Below are 19,074 nucleotides of genomic sequence, written 5' to 3' on the forward strand. Positions count from 1 at the left end.
CATGAGGTAGCCATCAAATTGTGATTCTGAGTTAAGCTTCGTGAAGTCCATGCAAACCTGAGTGGTCCCATTGGGTTTGGATTGGGACCCTGAATCCCTGGACTACACCACGTGGTTGTTGACTCCCCAGTGTTGCCAAGGTCTAACAAGACCTGTATCTACTAATTCATGGAGCTGCTAAGGAATGCAAGAATCACATGTTCTAGTTTTACCTCTGGGCTGGTTTGAATTGGGTGTTCCATAAAATGTGTTTGCCCTAGCTGTTTGGAGAATATCATGTTATAGTGAATTAATTAATTAATTGCTGGGAGTGCTCAAGCAACCCCTTTACTCAGCTCAGAAAGTCAAGAAGAATCATTCCTTCAAAAATGTGTATGAAGAATCCACAACTTCTCAAAACAATATAGGCTAAAGACTTTCTAATAATTATTTAATTTTAAAAGTGTTTTGAGAAATCTAAACTTTAATTGTAAAGAACAGCATGCACTTTTGAAAACAGAATTTCATTTCTGGTAGAATTCTAATAAAATTGAAGGAACAGCACAGAAAACAGGTTGAATAAAACGAAGAGTGTAAAACTACTAAGTGTAAGTCTAAACTTACAGATGTTCTGAGCATCTCCCACCACAATGACAAAGGAAATATAATTGTAGAGAAAGAATTACAACTCTAATGCACATATGCCTTAACAAACTATGTATGTCATAAGATGAAGAGACTCCTAAGGTACTGGGAAGGTACTGAGCCAATGAAAGCGTGACAGCAACCAACTTTGAATCTAAACGAGCTTGAAAGAGGTGCGTTTTCCTGTAATTGAATGGAAATAGGAAGAAGAGCATGAGAACTCTAAGCAACTCCCAACCCCCCATGCACATCCTCTCTGCTCCCCCGCTTAACCAGCAAGCACCTCACAACTCATTTGAAAGACTTACCTCTAATTCCATGCCAGTGATTCAGGTCTCTATGAAAGGAGAGTCCATGAGGCCTTCTCAACTGTCTCAGTGTGGATGTTGCCTAGCTGCTGACCAGAAGTTGGCTCTGCTTCAGCCTGCTCCACTGTCTCGGTGTGGACCTTGCTCACAAGCTGGCTGGAAGCTGAGTTTCTGTGGCCTGCTGCCTGAGTCTGCCATGTCTGAGGGCGGTGGGGAGCAGAGGTGCTGTCCTTCAGACTCGCCTCAGAAAGCCAAAATAGGTGGGTTTTTAAGCAGTGTTGAGGAGAAAAATCTTCCAAGCCAATGAGATAACTGAAGGAAATTTAGTTAAAAATCCTGTGAAAGCTCTGGAGTCTATTGCATGTCTGGCTTGGAGGCAGAGAAGTCTGCGGAACTCTTCTTAGGGGATGACCCTAAGCTAAGGCACACAGCAAATATCTGTCTGGCCACTGTTTGCAAGAAATCAGGGAACACCCCATGGTGAAGACTCGCTGACCTGGGGAATCTCAAGTAGGAGCAGAGAGTGTATGTTACCTCTGCATTTGGCACTAGTGTAACTGCTGCAAGAATATTGTGTCCAGTTCTCATGCTCTAAACAATCTGCTCTTGGAATTATTTTGGGGAAAGTTGTGTGGTGTGTGTTATGCAGGAGGTCAGACTAGAATCTATGACATGGGTGGGTGAGGGAGGGGAAATGAGAAAAGATGAATCATTCAGGAACAACAGATGGAATGGGAATAAAGGCACTGCAGCTACAGGTCCCCAAGAAACCTCTGGAGGTCAGCCACACCAAGGAGTACAAGGATGTTCAGAAAAGAGGGAGGAAAAAAACAGCAGGACAGACATGAAAGCAGATGGAATGGTCCAGAGACAGAAGAACACGATTGGAGTATGCATTAAAGTATTTTTCTAAATAATGGATATCATATTCTGATATTGCTATGATGATGATATTTGTAGTAGAGAGAGAGAGAGCCTGGAGCACTGGGCCTGGTGCAAGACATAAGGCCTTAACAAAAGGCTGTGAACCAGAGCAGGCCTGGCCTTGGCAAAATAACACCATACTTGATATTTATGTAAATACTTTTCAAAAGGCTAGTACAGATACACCTCAATCTAGTAGAAGATCAGATGGTTTGACAGAACAATGAAGATGGATGATTTGTCCAAAATATCAGGAACAAACAGATGTCATGAAATACGTAAGGTGGTACATAAGTTGTGTATCCCAGTTGTTTGTCTCAGTCTATAAATGTTGGGGTACCTCACCTTGACCCTGTATGTGACCTCGGGGACAGCAGAAAGTCCCACTGCTGACTGAGCCACTCCTTGCCTCTGGACACTCATGTGTTTGTGAACCTGTAACCAGGGTGCTAGGACTGTGCTTTCAGGGCAATAAACCTGGCCAAGGGCCTTTGTCACCAAACAGTGCCTGAGGTCTTTCTTTATGAGTAACGTTGAGGTCGGCTAAATTAACTTGCTGCACTATCTGCTAATACTAGTAACATTGATGCCTCCTGAACAGAAGCGTGGAGCAGCCTGAACAGCGATACCAAGGCAATGACATTCCGGCCTTCAGGACTTAACAACAACAGGATATAGTTAAACAGATACTGGGGCCATGCAGCACCTACAACAATTCACATGGAAACAGTATATTTTATGGCTAAAAAGCCATATAAAGGAGTCCACTCAATGAAGTGCACCTCCTTGTGGCTGTCTAAGAATTAGTCAGTACTTACTTTGTGCCAGGGCTTGCCAGGGCCAGTCTACACTAGGCAGTTCATAGCCCCGACACCTTTGGCCTTGGTGTGTCAGTTATGAAAGTAAAAAAATTGCTTGAGCCTCAGCACCCAATTGCTTGAGCCCTGGCACCTCTTTCATTACCTATTAAGCACTGGAATTAGTTCTCACCCTATCTGGCACTGCCTTTTGTCAGTTGCTTATGCTCTGGACCTCTCCCCCTTTTCTCTGACTCAGGATGCTCCCTCTTCATGACTCAGCCCTCCAGATAGGTCGCTACATTGTCCTCCTCTTCCAGTGTGACAAAGTCCCCCCAGACAAGCTGTCCCTATGCCATCTCAGGCAGTCTTCTGTTCCAACTCCAGGTCCTGCACCACTTTGCCAGTGGCTGGTAGGGGAAACTGGGCCTGCCTGCTACGCCAAGTTCCAGCCCCCGGACCCTATGACTAGCAAGCTTGGTCTGCTCAGTGTCACCTCCAGTTATTGTTTCCTTGAACTCCTTCTTATCCCGTTGCTTATTTCTGAGTTTACTACCAGAGCTTCCTCCATGTTCCTCCATGAGGCTACTTCACCTCTCTAGGCCTCTTGCCAGACTCCCCAGTCCAGGGCAGGATTACTGTCCCCCTGGATTTCCTCCTTGATCCTGGCCAATGCCCTTTCCCTCTAGGGAGTGACTTCAGCCCTCCTCACTGCAGCCCCTTCGTGCTCTCACTGGCTTCACCTGCTATTAGGCCTTATGACTTCCTGGTTCCCCTCCAGGTGCAGCATTTTACGTTAATATGCCCTTCCTAGTCCACAGATCCCCACTCAGAATTTCTATGGGGTGGCCACCCCATGACACCATAGTTAGAGCTAGTTGCAAATTTTCTAACAGAAGGTTATTCTATCAGAAAATGCCAATTAATCAACAGTGAAACATTTCAGAAACGTGTCAATTGTGGCATCTCTGCCAAGTTCCCTGCCAGCTCACCCGCCCACCTGGCTCCTAAACAATCTGTCTGGCAAGCTGCCAGAGCTCCTGGGCTCCCAGACCCCTTAGTAGCCTGGGCTCCCAGTATCCCTGGCTCCTCAGCAGCCTCCCTGGCAAGGAGCTTGGCAGCCAGGGTTTCCAGATCCTTGTCAGTCCACTTGGAGGATTGCTGCAGCAGCAGGGCTCCTATGGTTATGGCTCCATGGAAACCAGGCTCCCAAATTCCCTTGCTCTCCAGCTTCTCCTGAGACAGGGACATGCGTCCTGGAGATGAATACATGGCTGAGCAGATGGTGTTGACAGGAGAGCTTTGACTTCCTCCACTACAGGATTCTGGCTAGGAAGAAGGTCTGCTGAAAAGAGATGGGCTCCAGCTAACCAAGAAGAGGAAAGGCATCTCTGCCCACTAACTCACTAACCTAGTGAGGAGGGCTTTAAATTATGTTCAAAGGGGGCAGGTGACAAAGCGTACAGGTAAGTATAAAAAAGGCGACATTAGCGGAGGGCTAGATGCTGGAGGAAGGGGATTACAATAGGGTGACAAGAGCAACAAGTGGGGAAATAGTGGGGGGAATCTGCTCAATACTTAGGTATCTACACATAAATGTCCGGAGAACTGGGAATGAAAGGAAGAACTGGAAGTGTTAATATAAAAACTAAGTAATGACTTAACTGGCATCACTGAGACTTGGTGGGACAAATCTCATGACAGGAACACTGGTGTAGAGGGGTGTGGCTTGTCCAGGAAGGACAGGCAGGGAACAAAGGAGGAGAGGTTGCATTACACACCCAGAATATACACACTTGTTCTGAGGTCCTGCAGGAGGTGAGAGGCAGCAGAAAATGCCAATTCATGAAAGGTGAAGTGCTTCACAGGAACATGTTGATTTCCACATATCTGCCTGGTGAGCTGCCAGGAAACAGGCTTCCTGGAATTCAAGTGCAAGGGTCCCTGGGTCTGTAACCCAGATCTGCTGACTGCTGGGTGGCTTCTGTGTCCACACTGCCATGCACAGCAGCCTCAATCAACATTAGGTGTCCCGCTCACAGATTCTCTTACTGGTGGTGCCTACCACAATCCCTGACTGGCCCAGCCATGTTATTTAAGGCCTACTCAACATGCGTAAGCCTATAAGAACTTGGCCCTGAGTAAGCTGCATCATTTAGCCCTTTTTGTATTGGGTGCTCCCCCCTCCAAACACCATCCAATGTCTCATCCATGCATATTCACAAAAAGTGAAGCACTTCATAGGAACATGTGGATTTCAGCATATCTGCCTGGTGATCTGCTGGGGATACGGGGCTTCCTGGGCTCCAAGACTCATCTGTAGCCTGGGCCCCCTGTATCGCTGGCTGCTCAGCAGCCCACCTGGCAGATAGCACCACTGATGCAGCTCCGCCACAGTAGCGCTTCTGGTGAAGATACTCTAAGCTGACGGGAGAGAGCTCTTGCATTGGCTTAATAACTCCACCTCTGTGGGAGGCAGAAGCTATGTAGCGCTGCCTACACAAGGGGTTAAGGTCGGTATAACTACGTTGCACCAGGATGTGGATTTTTCACACCCCTGAGCGACATAGATATACCAAAGTAAGTGTGTAGTGTAGACCTGCATTTTATTAAAGGAAGAAAGATCCATAAAGTCCTGCCTCCTAACTGTTTCTCCAACTGTCTGGGGGACCTTGTGTCACCAGTGTGACATGTCACACTGCCAAACCTGGGAACTAGGAGGAGGTGGGGGATCACTGATGACCCAAAGCAGAGAGAAGGGTTGGGTTTCAAGGCAGGATTTGCTGGAGCAGAGAGAGCACTTGATGAATGAAGACAGTCCCTTCAGGTACAGGGGCAGCAGAGCGGCTGGCGTGATGCCAAGAGATGGGAAGAGGAGAAGAAAAGAGAAGAGGAGGAAGACAGAGAACAAAGAAGCACATGGGGATGTTCTAACCTATCTTCTCAGGGTGATGTATATACCATGCTCCTTGGTGTAAAGGCAATTTAACAGTTTGATGATACATGATGTGATAGGGTCGGGCCAGATGGCTACAGGAGAGTAATAGAAGGCAGATATATTAGCCCCAGGTTAAGTAGGTTCCTTTTCCCTGGGTAAGGTAACAGGGAAGGTTCCAGAACAATCAGGAACTTTCTGGAAACAATTAAGGCAGACAGGCTGATTAGAATACCTGCAGCCAATCAAGAAGCTGCTAGAATCAATTAAGGCAGGCTAATCAGGGCACCTGGGTTTAAAAGGAACTCACTTCAGTTTGTGGTGCGTGTGCAAGGAGCTGGGAGCAAGAGGTGCAAGAAGCTGAGAGTGAGAAGGCGTACTACTGGTAGACTGAGAAGTATAAGCATCATAAGACATCAGGAGGAAAGGCCTGTGGTGAGAATAAAGAAGGTGCTGGGAGGAGGCCATGGGGAAGTAGCCCAGGGAGTTGTAGCTGTCACACAGCTGTTACAGGAGCCACTGTAAACAGCTGCAATCCACAGGACCCTGGGCTGGAACTTGGAGTAGAGGGCTGGCCCACATTCCCCCCATCCCTCCAACTCCCTACTTGATACCGGAGGAGTTGAACTGGACTGTGGGTTCCACCAGAGGGAAAGGTCTCTGGCCTGTTCCCCGATCCACTAGGTGGATCAGCAGAGACTGCGGGGATTGTTCTTCTTCCTTTCCCCATGCTGGCCAGTGATGAGGCTAACTGAGTGAATGGCAGATTTGAGCTATGAAAGTGGCCAGACTGAGGGCTGCCATGAACCTCTGAGGTGAGAAAATCCGCCAATAAGGACAGGACCCACCAAGGCAGAGGAGGAACTTTGTCACAATGATCATACATCTTCTCTTGCTTTCTCTACCTCCCAGCTTGGTCCCAAGCCTGGAATATGTATCATAAAGCTACATACATATGTCAATATATAGAAGTCTTGAGGTGAGTTAGAAAATTGATGAGAAGCAACTTTATTAACACTGTGCTTAGTTTAACTTGCATGAACGAGTAGGGGAGGGAGAACTCTAGTTCAGTCTGAAGCTACAGACACGCTGCCTATCAATGCAAGATGCCAAGCCAAAAGCATTACATCATCACAATTTATTCTCATTGGCTGGTCAGAGCTCAAGGGCTGGACACAGTTACTAACTCCTTGTCAATTAAGAAGCCTTACGGCTGCCTAAAGAAGTTTCCATAGTTGTCAGCTACATCACAAATGAAGTGAAAACATACCCAGCTTCTCTTCACACCTGAGCCTGTCTGAGAACACTACACGATTATTGTACATGGCTTTTTGAGTCAATTGTAGGGTTAATTTTTGATATTATACTTAATTTTGTTAAATCCGAGTTACATAAAAAACTAGTAACTTATCTGTTTCAAGACAATAAGTTCATTTCTCTCACTGTGTATGTGAGTCCAAAAAAAAAAAAAAATCAAATTCATGCACAGGTTTGGGGTATTGGGATAACCTTTATTAAGGAAGAACACAGAACTGGTATGATTTTGGTGCAATTGACGCAAAACTCATCACTGGCATTATATCAATGTCTTTGGGGTCAACGAGAGGTTTCAAGGTAAAGTTCTGCAAAATCATTGTCAGTACCAAAAATAGCTCCATCTGAGCCAGACCCACTCCCATGCAAATTCCTTTCCCTACAATGAAAAAGTAATTTTGAGTTGATCCTGGAGATCTTTCTCTGTAGCACATTTTAAATACTTATTATGGAAGCAAAATCTCAGGATTAAAATTAGATGCACAGAGTAATTCAGGGCAAGTACATGGAGGATAATGGCTATCTCTGAGTTCAGGAAGGTATGAAAGCAATCTCAGAACTGTTAGCAATTATCTTCAAGAGCTCACGAAGGATGGGTGAGGTCCCAGAAGACTGCAGATGGAAAAACATGGTACCCAGCTTTAACAAGAGGAACAAATAGGACCAGGGGAATTGTAGACCAGTCAGCCTGGAAAGATACTGGAACAAATTAGGAAACAATCAATTTGTAAGCACCTTGAAGATAATAGGGTTATGAGGAAGAGCCAGCATGGATTTGTCAAGAGCAAATCAAGCCAAACCATCCCGATTTCCTTCTTTAACAGGGTTACTGGCCTAGAGAAGCGAGATCATTAGCAAACAAGGGAAATGTGGTCTAGATCAGTGGTTCTCAAAGCCGGACCTTCGCTTGTTCAGGGAAAGCCCCTGGTGGGCCGGACCGGTTTGTTTACCTGCCACGTCCGCAGGTTCAGCTGATCGCGGCTCCCACTGGCCGCAGTTCACCGCTCCAGGCCAATGGGGGCTCCGGGAAGGGTGGCCAGCAAGTCCCTTGGCCTGTGCCGCTTCCCACAGCCCCCATTGGCCTGGAGCGGCAAACCGTGGCCAGTGGGAGCTGCGATCAGCCGAACCTGCAGATGCGGCAGGTAAACAAACTGGTCCGGCCTGCCAGGGGCTTTCCCTGAACAAGCGGCGGACTGGATTTGAGAACCACTGGTCTAGATGAAATTACTATAAGGTGGGTGCACAACTGGTTGAAAAAACTTACTCAAAGAGTAGCGATCAATAGTTTTCTTTCAGACTGGGAAGATGTATCTAATGGGGTCCTACAAGGTCTTTCCTGAGACCAGTACTAGTCAATATTTTCATTAATGACTTGGATAATGGAGTGGAGAGTATGCTTATAATATTTGCACAACTATAATGCAAAACTATAAAATGGCTAAGCAGTAATTCTACTGAAAAGGATTGGGGGGTTATAGTGGATATAACCGTTAAATATACGTCAACCATGTGATGCAGTTGCAAAAAAAGCTAACCACAGCGTGAAGTGTATTAATTGGAGTGTTGTATATAAGACACAGGAGGTAATTGTCTTGCTCTGCTCAGCACTGGTAAGGTCTCAGCTGGAGTACCCTGTCCAGTTCTGGGCATCACACTTTAGGAAAGATGTGGATAAATTTGAGAGAGTCTTGAGGAGAGCAACAAAAATGATCAAAGATGTAGAAAACCTGACCTATGGGCATGTCTAGTCTTGAGAAAAGATGACTGAGGGGGGACCTAATTACAGTCTTCAAATATGTGAAGGGCTGTTATAAAGAGGACAGGAATCAGTTGTTCTCCTTGTCCCCTGAAGGTAGGACAATTAGTGATGGGCTTAATCTACAGCAAGGGAGATGTAGGTTATATATTAGTGTTACGAATTACACCTGAGAGGACACGCACACAACTGCTGCGAATTATACCTTGTAGGACACGCACACAAATGCTACGAATTACACCTGGTAGGACACGCACACAAATGCTGAGAATTATACCTGATAGGACACGCACACCAGTGCTGCGAATTATACCTGATAGGTCACGCACAGTTCGAATCTAGGCTGAGGCACAGAAACAAAGTCCACAACTGCAGAGTTCCCAAAAGACACTAAGTTTATTACGCTCGAGCGTGGTGCCCCCCTGCTAGCCAGGAGGGGACCCTGAATACAGATTATACAAAGGTTATATACTTTTTAGCAAAGCATGTTGCCCTCGTGCATCGAAAACCTTAGCCAATAAACAAACCCTTGTCTTATTTACCACCTATCCCTGCTTAGAAAGTTTAGTGTCCTTTTTCTTTTGTAGAGAAGCAAAGTATGCATTGTAAATGGCTTGTCTAGTTTTAGTAAAATCCAGCCACGAGGAAGTTTGTGTGGAAGGTTGTTTTTTTATGAGAGTATCCATTTTTGAGAGCTCATTCTTAATCTTTCCCTGTTTGCTGTAGAGGATGTTGATCAGGTGATTCCGCAGTTTCTTTGAGAGCGTGTGGCACAAGCTGTCAGCATAGTCTGTGTGGTATGTAGATTGTAATGGATTTTTTACCTTCAGTCCTTTTGGTACGATGTCCATCTGTTTGCATTTGGAAAGGAAGATGATGTCTGTCTGTATCTGTGCAAGTTTTTTCATGCAGTTGATAGATTTCCACTCCATAAGGCTAAATGCAGTGCCTTGCATAATGACAGGTTTCAGAGTAACAGCCGTGTTAGTCTGTATTCGCAAAAAGAAAAGGAGTACTTGTGGCACCTTAGAGACTAACCAATTTATTTGAGCATGAGCTTTCGTGAGCTACAGCTCACTTCATCGGATGCATACCGTGGAAACTGCAGCAGACTTTATATATACACAGAGAATATGAAACAATACCTCCTCCCACCCCACTGTCCTGCTGGTAATAGCTTATCTAAAGTGATCATCAGGTTAGGCCATTTCCAGCACAAATCCACGTTTTCTCACCCTCCACCCCCGCACACAAATTCACTCTCCTGCTGGTGATAGCCCATCCAAAGTGACAACTCTTTACACAATGTGCATGATAATCAAGTTAGGCCATTTCCTGCACAAATCCAGGTTCTCTCACTCCCTCACCCCCCTCCAAAAACCCACCCCCATACACACACAAACTCACTCTCCTGCTGGTAATAGCTCATCCAAACTGACCACTCTCCAAGTTTAAATCCAAGTTAAACCAGAACATCGAGGGGGGGGGTAGGAAAAAACAAGAGGAAATAGGCTACCTTGCATAATGACTTAGCCACTCCCAGTCTCTATTTAAGCCTAAATTAATAGTATCCAATTTGCAAATGAATTCCAATTCAGCAGTTTCTCGCTGGAGTCTGGATTTGAAGTTTTTTTGTTTTAAGATAGCGACCTTCATGTCTGTGATTGCGTGACCAGAGAGATTGAAGTGTTCTCCGACTGGTTTATGAATGTTATAATTCTTGACATCTGATTTGTGTCCATTTATTCTTTTACATAGAGACTGTCCAGTTTGACCAATGTACATGGCAGAGGGGCATTGCTGGCACATGATGGCATATATCACATTGGTGGATGTGCAGGTGAACGAGCCTCTGATAGTGTGGCTGATGTTATTAGGCCCTGTGATGGTGTCCCCTGAATAGATATGTGGGCACAATTGGCAACGGGCTTTGTTGCAAGGATAAGTTCCTGGGTTAGTGGTTCTGTTGTGTGGTATGTGGTTGTTGGTGAGTATTTGCTTCAGGTTGCGGGGCTGTCTGTAGGCAAGGACTGGCCTGTCTCCCAAGATTTGTGAGAGTGTTGGGTCATCCTTTAGGATAGGTTGTAGATCCTTAATAATGCATTGGAGGGGTTTTAGTTGGGGGCTGAAGGTGACGGCTAGTGGCGTTCTGTTATTTTCTTTGTTAGGCCTGTCCTGTAGTAGGTAACTTCTGGGAACTCTTCTGGCTCTATCAATCTGTTTTTTTACTTCTGCAGGTGGGTATTGTAGTTGTAAGAAAGCTTGACAGAGATCTTGTAGGTGTTTGTCTCTGTCTGAGGGGTTGGAGCAAATGCGGTTGTATCGCAGAGCTTGGCTGTAGACGATGGATCGTGTGGTGTGGTCAGGGTGAAAGCTGGAGGCATGCAGGTAGGAATAGCGGTCAGTAGGTTTCCGGTATAGGGTGGTGTTTATGTGACCATTGTTTATTAGCACTGTAGTGTCCAGGAAGTGGATCTCTTGTGTGGACTGGACCAGGCTGAGGTTTGTACCCTTTGTACACCCTTTGTACCTCCGTGCCAGTGATACACTGAGTGCCTTTGGGCAAGGCACTTTGGGCAAGGCACTTTTCGTCTCAGAGCCCTTGTTAGAGTAGCAAGTTTATTTTACCTCTGTATTTGGTACTGGTGAGACCGCTGCTGGAATACTGTGTCCAGTTCTGGTGCCACAACTCAAATGAATAAAAGATTAGAAAACATATTTTATAGTGTGTGATGGGTTCGGTCACAGAGACCCCCCCTTGATGCTGTCACCTGACATGCTGGAATTACCTCTGAGCCCGTTTTCCACTGCCAGCTTGGGACTCCAGAACCCTGCCTTGTTGAGGAAGACATGCTAGCCTGCTGCAACAAAGGCCCAGGTCTGGTCTACACCCCCAAAGCTGCAGACTTTAACCAAAAACGGCTCAGCAAGTCACCTGTCTCCAGCACCCAGACAGGCAGCTCCCAATAGGATCCAAACCCCAAATAAATCCGTTTTACTCTGCATAAAGCTTATACCGGGTAAACTCATAAATTGTCCACCCACTGTAACACTGATAGATAGATATGCACAGCTGTGCATCTTCAGTCTTTCCAGAAAATATCTTCTGAATGCCCCAACATTTTTAAATATTCCCCAGGGAGGCCCAGGCATGTAATCCACGAGAGTTGGGAAAAAATTGTACAACTATAAAGGTTGAAAGAAAAACACAGGTTGATTTATCTGGACACAACAGATAATCATAGTGTGCACTCAAATGACTCAACTACAGCAGTACAATACAATACTTCTGAGGCACCTTCTATCAAAATGGATTCAACAGAACGTTGCAAACTCCACTAAGTCAGACTATCGAACATATACAAATTCATCACAAAAATCCCAGTGCCATTCAGTTATAGCAACTAAGATACATGCCATTTTTTCCAACATAACACACATCCTTTTCTTGAAAAAACAAACAACTCCCCAAACTTAGCTCTAACCACAGATTTTCTTAGGCAGTTATAAACCATTATAGATTTTAAAAGGACACTACACTTTAGACTTCCTGAGGTAGCAGTTAAAGGGCCAAATTACCTGCTGGTGTAACTCTATTTCTTTTGACTGAACTATGCCAGCAGAGAGTCTGGCCCTTCATTGTGCATTTCGTGAGGTTTGCAGGGATGGGGTGAGTGCGTGGTGGCTGGCTGGCTGTGAACTGGAAGTGAAAGGAAGTTTGCTTTGGAGGTGAGGAATGTGATCACATTAACCTAGCACATTGCAGAAGTCCTAGGGAATGTTTTGATGTTGATGTTGATATCAGTGTTTTTATTGGTGATTTCCTTGATTTTTTACCAATTGTGTAGATAGAGAATGTCGTCGAGCAAACTTAATTCTGACCTAACAAAGTGTTTTGTGTGGGAATTTAAACAATACATAGAAACAAGTTTGAGGCTGGGTTTGGTAGCAGCAGCAGCTTAACAAGGAGAAGGAGACCATTATGGGAATCTGAAATAACAATTATTTAGTGAAAATTAATAGTTAAAGAAAGAAATCTCTGTCCCCTCTCCCAGTACAAAGGAGAAGAATAGAATAAACACTTGAACATACCGCTGTCCAGGGAGAGCACTGGAGCTTGCCATTTTCCTCTATAAGATTTATTAATGTCACAAACTTCTTATCTTCATAGTCAAACCGGTCCCCAGAGATGATGGAGCAGATGACGTTGGAGACAGCGTGGGTGAGGAAGAGGGTGGGGTCAAAGGGCCGCCCTGGAGCAAAACAAAACTCAAAAAGAGTCAGTTTTAATTCTGTGTTTTCACCCTCAGCATCAGAGTCACTGACAGCACAGGGATGAGGTGGATTTTCTACCCCAGGGCAAGGTGGGGCTCATTGTAATATTCCCTGAGGAGGGTGGGTTAGGGCTGCCCCAATCCCCCCTCTTACCTCTCACATGCTAAATTAAACACGTGCCACTTTTTTTTCTTGGCAATCAGTTTTCACTGTCTGCTCTGCTGCTCTCTGCCTTGCACACTCTGGTCTGACCAGGGGCCAACAGTGCCTCTCTGAGTGACACCTGCCTGTCTGACTTGAGGCCCATTTAACAGAAAGAATCCCAACCCTTTCACAAGAAGATCCTGCTCAGAGGGCTCTGCCTGAGTCATCACTTGTGTTTTTTAGCATCATTACTATTTAGCACCATTGTAAAGGCAGTCTTACTATATCGTGCTGAAACTTAGAGTCATACTGAAACCTCATTATCTATACTCCAAGTTCTCATAAACAACTGCCTTTTGACAAATTCTCAATATCAGATGGGTTAAAAAAAAATCACAAATGAAGAACTCTGGAGGAAGATGAAACAAAAACTGATGGGACAGGAATGAAACTGGAGATGACTACAACATATATGGACAAAAGACCTGAATATCATCATAAGACAGGCATTGGACTGGAACCCTCTTGGCAAGAGGCAATAGGTAGACCATGAGTAAGTTGAAAATGCACAATTGTTAGTTATCAAATTGACATTGGAAGACGCTAAGACTGCAGTAGGAGATTGGCAAAGATGGAAGGCACTGGGGAAGGCCCTATGTTCCACAAGGAATGGAGAGGAATACGGTAAGAGAGAATGAGTGTCAGTTATGAAGCACTGTAAATGTACACAGTGATTACAAACATTCCGATGGAGCCCATCGCTATCAAAGGTAGGTGCCAAATATGTATCAGACATCTAGCCAAGAGCAAATGAGAAGCAGCAAACTGTAGGCATGGGTGTCTTCTTAACCCAGCACACTGGAACTAACCCGCTCTAATATGGTTCACTGTGTTAGGGTCTACAAACTCTAGACAAACATTTTCAATTTGCTCATTGGTCACAGATCAGAGGGGAGAAAATGTGAGAAAGAAACAGCCAGAAATGGTCATCTCTGGAACTTTTCACACATCCTTTCCCATTACATTAACACAGGTTGTTATATATGCAGTTAATGGCTTGAGTTATTAGACGTTTGAACCAAATAATTAATATAATGAAAAACAGAAAGAAAGATAAGAGTCTTTGACTCCTCAATTTCCAGCAGACATGAAACAATCCCCACCGTGTGTGTTTCTGAGTCTTTCCACCAGAAAACGGGTTTCTTCCTGGATACGCTCCTCAATGCTTTTCTTCCCCATCCCAAAATTTCTCAGATTAGCCAGGGCAAATCAGTGGAGCTGCTTCCATCGTTCCCCACTGCTGAAAACAATACCTGGAAACAGGAAGAGAACAGGAATGAAAGGAGGGAGGGCCAGACTCAGTTTGCCTCTTTGAAAAATACCCAAACATTGGTGAGTCAAAGGTTCCATTTCAACTTAACTGATATTGTGTCTGTGTTCTAGTAGGGAGACGACATTACAGCTACATTGCAAATACTGATGGCAGTATTGCTATTGCCATGTGGGACCCCGGATATCAGAGAGACAAGGTAGGTGAGGTCATATCTTCTATTGGAGCAACCTGTGTTGGTGGAAGGATAAGCTTTTGAGCTGCACAGAACTCTTCCTCAGGTCTGCAGCAGGTAATTAGAGTGTCCAAGCTAAAAACAAGGTGGGACAGACTGCAAAAGAGTTTCACATTTAACAGAGACACTGGTTTTTTGGCCCATTGCAACTATTTATAAGACACCCTGCTGACTAACCCTCCATCATCCCACCACTGCAGAGGTGTTAATTGTCCATTTCATGTTTATAGGACACTTCATTTTCAGTCGTTTCCCAGAATGTGCCCAAGTTACAAGCCTTTGAAAAAAATCACATTTCACACATGCTCAATAGAGACTTCTTAGAGTTTAGCAGCTAAAATCGCCAAAGGTTCTGTCCTCCCGAGGCGTGAACCAGCACCTCACAGATCCTGGTGCCTATCCATATGTGAGATGAAAACCCACTACTGCTATCAGTTACTCCATTAACTCAGTGCCTATGCACCTACACAGACATATCTTAATTCTAGCATTCCCTAAATTCTGAGTGCTTGACTTTACAACCTTAATAATGTTGCTTTCAAGTAACTACACTGAAGGTTGTTTTCACAGTCACTGTGATTCTAATATAACTATAGTTCACTTAATGCATAAATCAGATAAAAGACTTCCTGAAAAGGACATCTTGGTTCCATATTTATTACTCCCTCATAACTAAAGAACCTTAAAAAACAAGGGTCCCAAATAAAACAATAATAAAAATAATCCTTCTCCAGCCAAGGGATCTGCCTAGTTAGTGAGGACAGGTGAGGAAGGGGATAGGAATTTGTGGTTTGTTCTGACTCTCTTTGCCTCTCCAGCCCTGCTCTTCTGGCTGTATTCTGTGCCTTGTAGGGTAGGTTGGCCTGACCGTTTTCTCTCATAAACCTTTAGTGAGATGTTAGGAAACATTCATGTCAGTGAACCAGTGATGAAATGGGGATTGAGGTCTTTCCTGGAACCAACAGTATTTATCCAATTTTTACTACCATATTAATGAAACTCCAGCTGTTTCCCTTTTCTCTTCTCAGTTGCATTCTCCCCATACAGAAAACATCAGCTCTATGTGCTGACGTTACTTGAAATGTACCTGTTTCTTTGGCACGTTTTTCAAATAATGGCATACTTCCTCTTCCACTGAACTCCTCCCCGAGACTGATCAGAGCTTCCTTCAGAATCTCATGTCCATACAGCACCACAACCTGTTCTGAACCTAAGTATATTGTGAAAATCGAGCCGTACTTTTCACTGAGCTGTAAACATTTAGCACAAAGACCAATAAGTTTTAACTTAGATCCACTTACAGAAGGATAAGAATGTGAGTTTGGTTAACCTTTAAAAAAATGTTGTGACCCTCCCCTCCCCCTTATACTGAATCTGTACAACTCTTGATTTCATACTGAAACATTAAGACTCTGAGATGCATGACATGATGTGACCAGGAAATCAGTGGAAATATTCCCATTTATTTCAGTGGGATTTGGATCAGGTTCTGTGAGAAATTATTGAAACAGGATGTGAAGGGACAGTGCAGCTTAAAAGAAAACCAATGATTTCAAAGTTTGGAAATGCAGAGCTAACATCGAGTCATAGGTTGTAAGGCAGAAGATTCTAGATCTTCTCATCTGACGTCCTGTCTAGAACAGGCCATTCACCCAGTTAACCATGTATTGAGCCCAATAACTTGTTTGACAACCAAATCTCCCAGAAAGGCACCAAATCTCGATGTGAAGACCTCAAGAGATGGACAATTCACCACTTGGTAGTCTGGTCCAGTGGTTAATCACCCTCACTGTTAAAAACATACCTCATTCTGATTTGGGTTTGTCTGGCTTCAACTCCCAGCCATTGGTTCTTGTTCTGCCCTTCTCCTCTACATTAAACAGCCTTTTAATAGCCGCTATTTTCTCCCTTTGAAGGTACAGCAGAACCCTGTTTATCTGATCTAACAGGGACCGGGCCCCGATCAGATAATCAAAAATTCGGATAATCAGGAGAATGGGACAGTGCACGGTTGCAGTTCCATCTAGTAGCCACAGGATAAAGCACCCACCTGTGTGTGCTGGTTGTTCGGTTAATATGGAGAGCCGGATAATGGAGGGTTGGATAAACAGGGTTCTACTGTACTTATTGCTTGTAATCTAGTCTACTCTCAGCCTTCATTTTGAGACGTTAAACAGAATAAGCTGTTTAAAGCTCTCACTGTAAGGCATTTTCTTCAGCCATTGAATCATTTTTGTGACTCTTCTCCAATTGTTCAAAAGGTGGTGACCAGACCTGTAAACAGTATTCCAGTGCCAATCTCACCAATGCCTTACACAGAGGCAAAATCATACCTCTACTCCTATTCACTGCTTCCCTGTTTCTACACTGGAGGACCACACAAGACCTTTACGTCACAGTGTCATATTGGGAGCTTGTGTTCAGTGTTTGTGGTTTGTTCACTGCGACTCCTAAATGCTTTTCACAAGAACTGCTTTCCAGGATACTGTCTCCCACTCTGAAGCTAACATCACCCAAACAATCTTAACTCTGTCCCTCCATTTCTTTCAGGGCTGACCTTTTGTTATCTCAAGACCAGACTAACATAATGTGCCAAGAGAAGCAAGGGCTAACGCTCATCTTAATTATCAGAGGGGTAGCTGTGTTAATCTGGATTTGTAAAAGCGGCAAAGAGTTCTGTGGTACCTTATAGACTAACAGACGTATTGGAGCATGAGCTTTCGTGGGTGAATACCCACTTCGTCAGATACATGCATTCGACGAAGTAGGTATTCACCCATGAAAGCTCATGCTCCAATACATCTGTTAATCTATAAGGTGCCACAAGACTCTTTGCCGCTCACCTTAATGGCATTTCTGTATGTGTGTCTGTCTGTCTGTAACATGCTAGTTCTTGAACACTGCATCCCATAGATTCCAATGGTTCAGGGAATGTTCTAGGCCTCAGTGACCAGAAGTCTATTGATTTTGGTGAAAACTGGAAAAAACAAAAGGGCTAAACTGTGGACACACAAACCGTTGGGCATTTGGTTGGCAAAGCCAACAGCTTCAGCCACCTCTATGACTGTCCACAGAGTAAAGTACCAGTGGACGGCAGCTATTAAAACCTTCCAGCATAACATCCCTCATCTCAGTTCTGCCGATCTTTCCAATGCAGATTTCAGATGCTGGCACCCTGAAAGACAAAGAAATGAACAAAGAGAAGGAGAAAGAAAAAACAAAAATGGTGGAGGGAAGGGGAATGGGAAGGCCTTGGTGGAAGGGGGCAATAGGGGTCCACACAGAGACCCTGGCATGGGAGCCAGGATGGGGGACAATGGTTTGGGTAAATGGGGGCACAGAGAGCCCCAGCCATGGTTGGGGAGAGGAACTGGGGACCCTGGATGGGGGGTGGGGGAGAGTGCTACAGAGAAAATTGGGGAGGGAGGAGACTGAAGGGGGCACATAAAGTCCCTGGCTTGGGGAGAAACTGAAAGACCATGGTGGGGGGATTGGGCAATGGGGGATACAAAGAGCCACTTGCACAAGGGAGAGGTGGGAGTATTTAGGGAGTCCCTGAAATAGAGGGGGAAGGAAAAATGGCACACAGGGAGTTGGGAGTATCGAAGAATTCAAGGAGCCCTTGATGAGTGCCATACACTCAGCCTATACAAGGCGACCCTGTAGTGTAGTAGGGTTACACCTTGAAATTATCCAGAGTCTGAAGCTGGTGTCAAATGCACTAGCCTGATAAGTGAGAGAACCTTGATGCTGAGACCATATTGCACCAGTGCTCCAGGACCAGATCAGTTGTAGAATCTTACTGATGGGCAGACTGGTGTCAGGATAAACCCTTTATTTTCGGCAGAACTAGGTACAGAAATGAAGTAGTGGGATTTCCCACTGTTGTGAGTAGCTGCATCCTGCCCTGCCCTGGGCTGCTCTGTTTCTGGCCCAGCAGGAGATGTCACAGGAAAACAGAGACTGTAGCTAGAGGGTAAAGAAGGTGTGGCACCTGTACACTTCCTGGAGGAATTACTCTACAGCACAGCAGCTACCTGTGCGTGAGCTTCCAGGTGGAATTCAAGGGGCTGGTTTTGGCCTTTAAAGGCCTAGATGGTCTGAGACCTGGTGACCAAGAGTCCTGCCTCCCTCCTTGACCATTCACCTGAGGCTTAGATCAATGGAGGCGCTCAGCCTGAAGTGCCCTTGCTATGAACAGGATGGCAGTGCTGACAAGGGCTTTCTCTGTGCAATTTTTACTGTCCCAAATAAAGGGGCTTCCATCACTTCCCTCGGGAGATGATTCCGCCATCTGTAGAACTCGCTTTTCAGAATTGTTGTAGGAGATTCAGCCAAAATGTCTACGTTTTACTGTGCTGTATCTCTTCTCAAGGCTCCTAGTTACACCCTGACCACTCAGGAGCCACTCTCCCTCCTTGCTGTGCAAACC

General features: G+C 45.0%; 1 pseudogene; it reads right to left on the reverse strand.

The window, feature by feature from the left end:
- Positions 1–961: 961 nt before the first annotated feature.
- LOC144268171 (cytochrome P450 2H2-like) lies at positions 962–17,398 on the reverse strand (annotated as a pseudogene).
- Between the last annotated feature and the right edge of the window lie 1,676 nt (positions 17,399–19,074).

The sequence above is a fragment of the Eretmochelys imbricata genome, chromosome 7 (assembly GCF_965152235.1).
Source record: "Eretmochelys imbricata isolate rEreImb1 chromosome 7, rEreImb1.hap1, whole genome shotgun sequence".
Classification (NCBI taxonomy): domain Eukaryota; kingdom Metazoa; phylum Chordata; order Testudines; family Cheloniidae; genus Eretmochelys; species Eretmochelys imbricata.